General features: G+C 48.4%; 1 long non-coding RNA gene across 1 annotated transcript; it reads right to left on the reverse strand.

Moving 5' to 3' along the window:
- Positions 1-2,468: 2,468 nt before the first annotated feature.
- On the reverse strand, positions 2,469-8,173 carry LOC122889893. Its single transcript, XR_006380990.1, has 3 exons — positions 7,669-8,173; positions 4,999-5,282; positions 2,469-2,884 (listed from the first exon to the last, which is right to left on the reverse strand). It is a non-coding gene; the product is annotated as an uncharacterized LOC122889893 (long non-coding RNA).
- Positions 8,174-10,052: the final 1,879 nt, after the last annotated feature.

Consider the following 10,052-nt stretch of genomic DNA (forward strand, 5'->3'; position numbering starts at 1 on the left):
CAATTGCAAATACTGCTGGGAGGAATCCTATGTTAATAGTCAGCCAATGCCTCAGTTATGATTAGCAGACACGGAGAGTGTCACCCAGGGCGATAATAACATTTCCTGATCACTTAGTGTGTGCCAGACGCTGTTCTGAGCTCCTTGCATGTGATAACTAATTTAGGGGGGGCCACCTATCATGCCTGTGTGAAAGGTGAGGTGCTGAGGCCCAGAGCGGTGAAGTAACTTGTCCAAGGTACACAGCTAGAACTTGGCAGAAGCAGGATTCGATCCCAACTAGTTGTTTCCTGAGCCAGTCAACTGTGTCCAGGACTGAGGGAGCTCTAGCTGCGAGAAACTGTAAACAAATGACTTTAATCGTTTTCCAGAGCACTGGTCTTCTCAATCAGGATTTCCCTTTCCATCCCTAGGAAGGACAAGATGGTGGAGAAGAAGTGGAGGCAGAGGAAGAAGTGAGGGGAACATTCATTTAATTAATGAAACTGGATTGAACTAATTCATTCAATGACTGTTTTATTGACCACTTGGTAGGCACAGGCCTGAGGTGATCCCAAGGTGGGTGAGGACCAGAGCAAGCCAGCAGGCACATTCCACAGCTGCTGAAAGGCAGGGCAGCCCTTTATTCCTTTGAAGTGAAGGATCTGTGTGCTTCTTTTGCAGATCAAAAAAAAAAAAATGTCAGGAGGGCTAAACTTTAATTCTGCTTAGTGGCCTGTAGTATAGTTACCCACTGTTCTTAAGTGCATTTACTCAAAGTCAAATTCAGATCCACTAACATTTACTGAGCACCCTGTCGGTGTCGGTATAAACCATGGGAGGGTGTGTTCAGGCTCTGTCTCTCCTTTAGGTATAAGGGGAGTCCTGAAGGAGAGCGAAAGTCCTTGGAAGGGGGGACCTTGTCTGCCCCCACGTCCTGCCCCTATACACTGAGCTTCCACGAGCTGGAACCTGTGGGCACCCCAGTCCCTCCAGAAGACCTCCCTTGGTAGGCGGCAGACTGAGAATGAAGTTTCTCTGATCCCCCACTCCTGGCAGGTAAGCCTTTAAACTTGCCAAAAGCACACACCTCTCTGGGCTGGGCTTGCCACGGGCTGGCCTATGCTGCTTCAGACTCATTTCAACGCAGCTGATTAGAGAAAAAGGGGAGAGCTGCTCCGGCAGTGGCTCAATTATCACTGGTTGTATTTGATGAAACCAAATTCCAAGATGTCAGAACAATTTCAAGGAGTGTTTGTTTCCGTGGCTTTCTGCCAGCCTCTGCTCAGAGAAGGAAACCGAAGAGGCTGGGTCCCCACCGAGTCCTTGGCCAGCCAGAAGTATCCAACTCTAGCTGTCCGTTCAGAGTGGGGATTTACGTAATGAACTGCCTCTGAACGTGATTTAAATTATTTTTTATTTTGTTGAAAAATTGTATTCATTTATTTATGACAAAGTGCATTCCCATGGCGCCAAATTCCAAAGCTATGAGAATGTACAGTGAAAATACCTCCCTCCTGCCAGCTCGTTTCTCTCCCCAGTGCATTGGGGCTGTGAGGTTATGGCCCATCTTTCCAGAGATCTTTCGTATATATATTAGCGTATACGTGTATATTCTTTCTTTCTTTGATACACAGATGGTGACATATTAAAAAATCGTTCTGCATTTGCTTTTTTTAAAAAACCTTAATAAGTGTTGGAGATTGCCTCATATCTATTTATTTTTTAGTTTCTTGGCTTTGTTATACAGATGTGTCACAGTTTATGTGACTGGTCCCCTCCTGGTGGACATTTGGATGCTTTTTCGTCTTGCTGCTGCGATTTACCGGATACACGTATAAGGGTATATATAGGGTGTATATCATTTTCTGTGTGGGCTAATAGATTATAGGGTGATATTCTTAGGAGCACATGGGCAAAAACTGTATGTTCAAAACAAACTCCCTTTAAGATGGTTGAGAGGAGATACTTGGGGTGAAATGGAAGTTCCCCCAGGAAACCTGGGGGACACCTCTAGGACCTTCTGGTCACATTCATTTGGAGAACTTGAAAGGCTCATTTCCATCTTTGGAAGATGGAAATGAAAAACAAAACAAATAAACAAAACACGCATGCTTCTCATGACCCTGGCTTCACCCCTTCCCACCTTCTCCCTCATTTAGTAGGAAAAAAGGAGGAGAAGAATATTCAAGTCTGGCCTAAAAGAATCCAAGATATTGGCAAGTACATCTTTTAATAAAGCCAACTTTCCAGTCAGTGAGCCCCAATAAGAACTCTATAGCATCTAGACTTTTCTGGTTTATGCTCACTGAAAGGCAAAGGTTTGTGTCAAAGACAATGCATGAAATGGTTTTGGTAGCATTAAGTCAAGGTTCATCGCCAGACCCAACCATGAATTTCCAGAAGGAGGCTGGTGAAGGATTGCAAGACATCAAATTATGAAATCAACAATTACTGTTAGTCACGTGCTCACCAAGACAGTTTTCATTTTATTTTTATTTTTGAAGAGGTATTACCTGTAAAACTCAAAGGTACGAAACATCACGCGTGTGCGATTTCTCAACAAGGCTTGCAGCTTTGCTTTGCCAGACTCCCAGCAGGAGCTGTACTCTGGTCCTCTCACTTCTGGGCCTAGGCCTGGGCCTCTGAGTCAAAAGCTCACTTTTCCTTTGTAACCTTGACCCTGTGGCAATGGGAAGAACCATCGGGACCAGGCAGAGTGTTGATAAGCTCTTGGAATCAGGATGGATTTGCATTCCAGGATGTCTAAAGTAAAATTCTAACATCTTGAAGAACTTTCCTCAGGCATCCCGAAGGAACTCTCAAATGTCTCCCAGGGCCTGTCATTGATAAGTTCAACACAACCGCTTTCTGCCAGGCTGTGTTCGTTTTTCTCATTAATTTCCTTAAATTAAGAAAAAAAAATGAACAAATGATTGAACAACACAAAAAACAAACAAACAACCCAGACAGCCATAACCAGAAAAACCACAGTAGTTCAAAACCATGACGGTGTTGTTTTCCTGTTGTTCATTCCTGTCCTGTGGCAGGCCTGAAGGGGCTCTCAGAGGTCCCTCCCCTCTCTCAAAGCTGGGTGAAATTTTCACCACTGCAGGAAAAATGCATGATGACAATCATATTTGTGACAGGAGACATGTTTTAAAACAGTTGTTTTAAAACAACTGACAGAGTTGCAAGATGGAAAACGACAAGAAAGTGCGATTTTATTTTTGGAGGGGGTGGGGCGGGGGGATAGGATGCTGGCAAAGGAGACCGGTATTTTCCTTATTAAAAGTTGGAATTCATCCTTTATTTCTGGAGTGAGTCAAGAAAATCCTCAAGGAAGAAAACTGGGGTAGGGACATTGCATAAGGACAGGACTCGGAGGCCTGGACCATTGGGCTTGCTTGGGCTTGCCCTTGACCTGCTTCTTAGTGGGCTTTCCAAAGACACAGTGCTGGTGCCATATGCAAGGATACAGGCAGTGTAGGGGCCAGGAGAGAGCCAAGCTGTGCTCCCCAGCCCCACCTCTCCCTGTGTGATGTCTCCAATCAACTCAACAGGTGTCTGTGAAGCCCCAAGATCCCCACCCTGGACATGATGCTTGGTGGTCCCAGCAGAGGATCCAAGTCAGATACCCTTCAAATGGGGAGAGAACAGTATGGGCTTTTGTACAGATGGCTCTTTTCCTGTGGGTTTAGGGAAGAGAAATAAAATGTTCTCGCCTTTGTTTTAGGAGAAACCTCTTTCCTACGGCCAACGCGGGAAACTGTGATCTCCTTCTTACAGCTGTCCCTCCCTACACGTTTGGAGCAAGAATCACAGAAGCTGAGACCTTACCAGGGTTGATTCTGACCCTACAGGAGAGGAGAAACCGAGAGCAAACATGAAGAGCAAAGAAGGGAAAGTAGGGAGAAGTTCATTCTGACTTGGATGAGAAATACTGCCCTCACTGTAAGGGTGAATTTTAAGGAAATCTCTGGAGCTGAAGACAGGACTCAGGGCATGGAAAGGAATGGAAATACTCCAGGCACATCTTTTTAGAAGGTTTTTTTGGGTTTGTTTTTGGTTTTGTTTGGGGCCTACATGAGATGGGGAACATTGATGAGAAGAAGCTAAGTGTACTGAAGGATCTTTGACTCTTTCCTTCCTTGGTTTTTGGACCTGATCATGTTGACCTGGGATCCACTGGCTTTATTCAACCAGCTTTCCCTTTTTAGACTGGCAGTGATACAGGCCAGAAACCTGCTCATACCTGGTGGTAGGGCTGGGCTGCCCCTTGACCCTTCCGCCCAGACCTGGGCAGGATGCACAATTAAAAAAAAACATTGACCACTTCTTCCTTGGAGACACTGATGCAGACCTTTTTAGAATACACTCACCACCTTAACCACTGTGCAAGCAAAGCAGGATATTGGTTTCTTCAACCCTGTTGTGTTTTGCCAAACCAGAGTGTTAATACCCCTTCCTCCTGCTCTCTGTATGAATTGGATTACTTAAAGCATCTTTTCAGAGACGTCAGCAGTTTAATAGAAGCAATAAGTCAGGGCTGCCCTTGTGTTTTATTTTTCTGCCAGTATTTAGTTAATTAAAGAATGCAAATTAAAACACCTTAATTTATATAATATCAATACCAACGCCTTAAAACATTTGGCATAACTGCTCTGGCACGTCCCTTACATAAACTCTTCAGAGCAGTGCTAATAAAAATGAAAAAAGGTTGTAAATCAAATTTAATTTATTCATCTTCTGTTTGGTACTAAAGCATATGCCAAACTCGTTATTTATGAGCACGTCATAATAATAGGCATTTTTGTTGGTTGCAAATGACCAAAAAGGTTTCTCCCAGGGATGTGTGTTTTAATTGTCTCTAGGTGCAGCTGTTTTCTGGGCTCTGATCTCTAAGATTTATAATCTTACACCCCTATCTTCAGAAAACTAAAATAGATTTAGATATTGAAAAGCATAACGAGCCTAAAAACATGGCAACATCCGCTCACAAAGACACCTGCCACCCACCGTATGTAGATAGACGTATGCGCCATCCGCCATCATCCGCCCTATGGAGGACGGATCTTCAGGTGAGATAAAAGGTTGGTGATTTATATCCGATTTCTTAAATATTCCATTAAGAGGATTATCTCCCAGGAGGCTCAGATACAGACAGCGTCGGAAGGGATTTGGTGCGCAGCTGCTTTCTTGGAAGCCTTGGAGATGAACTACACGTACGTGAATGGATCGCTGAACAACCATTTTCGTCTTTCCCCGTCTTTGTTGATATATTCTTTCTTTATCTGGTGGATCTGAGCATAGAATACGTTTTATTCAGTCTTTATTCAGGAAGAACAGTAGGCTCCATTCAGGGGTACTGAAGGATGGCGTGTTCTCCCTGCTTCCCGTGGCAAAGCTCCCCGTGCCCCGTGCAGGCGTCCTTCTCAAACTGCCTTGCTCACCCAGCTTTTGATGTGGGAGAGTTGAGAGAAGTTTTGGAAAAGCCCTCTCCACCCGGATCCCATCCTTTAAAATCCAAGCAAATTCACAAATATGACTCTCTAGCCAGCCCCTGGCCTCCCGACTTGGGAAGCAAAACCTCAGTATGATACTATGCCCTATTGTATCCATTATCTTTTAACGGGAGTATTATGAGCTGGACAGAAGAGGAAGAATACTGGGGTTCCTCATGTGGGGAAATGGTGGGCACAAGTGGCAAGTGGCATCTTTCTGGGACCCAGGCAGGCGGTACCAAGGAGAGCCAGAGAATGTCCTAGAAAAGTTCACTGCCTCCAGCCCCCAGAACTTCCCAAGATCCTCTACCTTTCCACTCTGTAGTGTCTCGTTGGGTTATGGGAAAAAAAGTCTGGTGTGACAGCTACCCCAGGTGTAGGGGCCTGCTGAGCTCTGACCTGCACTGGGACACCTAGCATCTCTCTGGGGTAGCACTGGAGGGAGCACTGTGGGTCGTCCCTCAGGGTGTCCACATATACATTCCCACGTGCAATCGTGGCCATATGCCCTCTCACTTTTTCTTGCTGCATGTCATCTTTAAAAGCTGATCTTGACCTTTATATTTATTTATACCCCCCTACCTCCATAAAAGATATGAGGTCGCTTACAATTCAAATCGCAGATACAGTAGAACCTGAAGCCATTAACAGAAAAGTCACAAGATCAGAGCCAAGTACAAAGGAGGAGGGGGAGGAAGAAGCAGAGTTATTATACCAGAGGGGGAAGAAATTTAGATTAAGGAAAGCTAATGCAATTGAGAACAAAACCCGGCTCCTAACTCCCGGGGAGCGTGGTGGGCGACTGCCAGCTATTGTAATAACTGTAGATTACTGCACCTCAAAGGCAGGTTTTAAATGCCTGCCATGCCTGCGGAGGGTTCATTGCCCTGCGAGCTCAGTCAAGCTCCTTTAGCAATCCGAATCTCTGTTTCCTCGTCTGTAAAAAAGTGAGGACTAACTCACTCATCATGGGGCTTTTGTGAGAATACATTTCAACAAGAGCAGTAGCTTTCATTTAGATAGCTACTCTTCTAAGTGTTTTTATTTTCATTTAATTTTCTTTATTTGAAAGAGAGAGAGAGAGAGCATGAGCAAGGAGAGGCAGAGGGAGAAGGGGACACCCTACTGAGCAGGGAGCCCAACGTGAGGGAGTGGGGAGGTAGGGGGGTGGGGTCGGGGCTTGATCCCAGGACACTGGGATCATGACCTGAGTCAAAGGCAGACACTTAACTGACTGAGCCACCCACGCGCCCCTCTAAGGGTTTTATGTAGACATTTTAAACACTTTTAAACATCTCTGACATTGATAAAAAGCAATGTGTCACAGATTGTTTCACAGCCTTTTCTTCTTTCCTTGTGAGATGTAAAACCCCAGTGCATTGTGGATTAGATGACATAGGTTATTAACCCGTTCAGCCTTCACAATAACTTCACCAGGTAGGTGCTCTTTTTGTCCCATTTTACAGATGAGGAAATGGAGGCATGCAAAATGGAAATGACCTCTCTGAAGGCTGTATGGCTGGCAAGCAGTGGGGCTGGGAATGTGATCCCAGGCTATATGACTTCACCCAGACACTATACTGCCTTTCGATAACCATTTCAGCAACAAGAGTTTCTGCAACATTTCAGCGTTGGGCACCGGGGATATAAGATGAGAAGATGCATACTTGTCCTGGAGGACTGGACTCCAGGGAGGACACTGACATGTAAACAGACCACATCTTGTGGTATTCAGTCCATCAGTGGAAATCCGTCCAAGGCATAGAAGCCAGAAAGGGAAAGATGATTAGTTTCTCTGAAGCCTCTGTCCCAGGGCTCAGCTCTGTAGTAGCAACTACCCTTCCAGCAGGTCAGGAGAAACATGTGTTTTGTTGGCTTTGAGATGATAGGCAATGGACAACTTCAGGGAATGTGTTTGAGTAGAGAACACAATGCACAGGGGCTTTGCCTATGGCCATTTCATACACGGATGCTGGAGGAGAGCTGGGGCAGCAGGTCTTAAGGGCGCATCATGGTCTCAGGGAGCCTTGGAAGTGGCTTTTGGGGCAGAGACTAAGGGACACACTTGGCCTCCCAAAGGCAGGTGGGATGCTCTTGTCCTTGGACACCCAGACCTGGAGGGTGGAGGGCCAGGGGAGGGCCTGAAAAGGGAAAACAAGGGAGGGAAACAAGATTAACCACTTACCTGGAAGTAAGAAAAAGCAGCTTCAAAACGAATGGGAGACAGTAGTCTCTGGGATTCAGTGATGTGCGGTGAAGGAAGGAGCTGATTTGGAGAGAATTTGGGACATGGTTTATGTCTTAATGTCCCCGAATTTGGGATGCGATTTTGTCTCTTGGGAGCACATTATCCTTTGAGTCTCAGCTTTATCATCTGTCTAAATGGGCAAAAGGACAGCACACTTATTACCTCACACAGGTAAAAGACCAATTAATATAATAGAGGCGAAAGTGTGTTCCAAACTAAATAATGCTATGCAAATGTGAGTTATTATTGTTGTCTTTCTAGCCAGGTACTTGCTCTCTCATTTCCTTCCTGGCTATTTGAGCTGGGACGGGTCACTACAGGGGGAAGAAGAAGAAAACACAGGGCAGGGACCTTGCCCACAGTCTTGGGCAGTCACTATAGCGGCTTGCCTTAGAACTTGAAGCTGGAGCCTCCCTCGAGGGGTCTCACAGAACCACCCGGCCCAGGGAGGACGCGTGGAGGCCCCACCCTTAGAGTTCAGGGACTCCGCCCCCTGGGTGGGTGGGGTCCCAGTCTCCGCGACTCCCGGGTCCTCTCGTCCTGGACTCTAGCCCGGCCGCAGCAGGTGAGCAGACGTCACCGGAGAGTCCTGGGCACGTCCTCCTCCCCGCCCAAGTAAAGTTCAGCAGCCAGGAAATCAGAACTTAACTACACAAAGCAAACAAACAAAACCAAAACAAATCCATTCTGACAGAACTTTCCCGATAAAGGACATTTCCTAATATTCCAAGCAGAGTAAAGCCTGTATTATGAAAGCCTCTTCTGGACCAAAGGAGAACGGGCTGGAAGTCCCTCCCGCTGGACCTTAGTCACGGAGGTCTGTGGCCCCTGCCCCTTCCCTGGAGGCCTGGCCTCTCAGGCCGAGGGTGAAGGCGCGACAGGGGCAGCAGGGTGGCTGTCCGGGGACGGGACGGGACCGGGTTCACAGGCCACTCCGGGGACAGCAGACGTCGACTCCACCTTTTTCGCCCTTTCCCGAGAGGGGGCGAGGAAGGAGGAAGTAGGCGGAGGAAGGAGGGGGGTGGGAGGAGGCGGGAAGGGCCGAGCGGAGCGCGGGTTTGGGAAGAGGGAGGAAGTGAGGCGAGGGCGGAGAGGTGGGAGCCGGGCGGCCCGGCGAGGGGCGGGGAGAGCCGGGCGGCCACCCGCGGCTCCCGGCCCTCGCCCTCCCGCGAGCCGCGCGGCCTGCCGAGCCGGGCCTGCCCCCCTTGGCAGCAGACAAAAGGCCATTTCTGAGTTACACCGAAAATGTGTTACTTTGCCAGAGGGCCGGGCCGGGTCCGCCGGGCCCAATCGCGGGCCGAGCCGAGCGTCCGCGGAGGGGGGCTGTCAGTCACCGGGCACCCTCGGTGAAAGAGGCCCCTTGTCAACTTCCCCTGCCTTTGAAGTGACTGGGATGGAGGTGCTCAATTAAAAGCCCATCAGTCTGTAAGTAAATCAACGCCTATCAGGCTTGTCACATCAAACAAACGATTATTACCCCAGCCCGCCCACCCCATTAATCTGGCTGCTCCTTCTTGACGGCTCAGGGTCAGGGCCCCGTAAATCCTGTCCTGGATTGCCGCCACCTGGATCGGGATGAAAGCGCCCGGCGCGGCGAGCCGCGCGCTCCGGCATTTCCCCGCCGCCCCGGGAGCGCGGGCGAGGCTGGGCGCTCCGGGCCCCGGGCCCCGCGGGGGTTGGGGGGGAAGAGGTCTGCGGCGGGACGGACACGCCGAGATAGACCCACCGAGTGACCACGGCGCCAAGTGACAGGCCAAGATAGAAGTCACTGGATGGAGAGGCCCATGTGGTTGAGACAGGTGCCATAAAAACTCACCCAGAATGCCAAGAACGAATAGACGCCTTTAGAAGAGCGAGAGGTGTACTGGATGGCATTTCTGAGACACTGGGTTCTGAGTCTCCAGGGAGTGAGCTGTTTCCCCAGCTCTCCTCCCATTCCCCCTGCTCCCCCACCCGCCCCAAGTGACTTAGCTAAGGGAATGGTGGAGGGGAGGGGCGGCGCAGAAGCTCAGGGGCTTTGCTAACGATGCCCTGGATCAGACATCAAAATACGTGCTGGTCAGAACTTGGTCTTTTGCAATAAACGGTTATGAACGAACAAACTGGGCCGTAGTCTCTGGTTCTGATCCCTCTCCTGAGCAAGTCGCTGAGAAACACTTGGTTCCAGAGCATTTCTGCTAGACTCTGTGGGTTGTTTTGTAGATTCTTTCTGCTCTGAGATCAAACTCTGGCATTCTCCTCACTGCAGACCAGAAGGGGTAGATGGGGTAGGGAGAAGAGGAGATGAAACAGGTGTGTTGGGGGCTAGAAGGAGGAGCTGG

Source organism: Neovison vison, chromosome 11 (assembly GCF_020171115.1).
Source record: "Neovison vison isolate M4711 chromosome 11, ASM_NN_V1, whole genome shotgun sequence".
Classification (NCBI taxonomy): Eukaryota; Metazoa; Chordata; class Mammalia; order Carnivora; family Mustelidae; genus Neogale; species Neogale vison.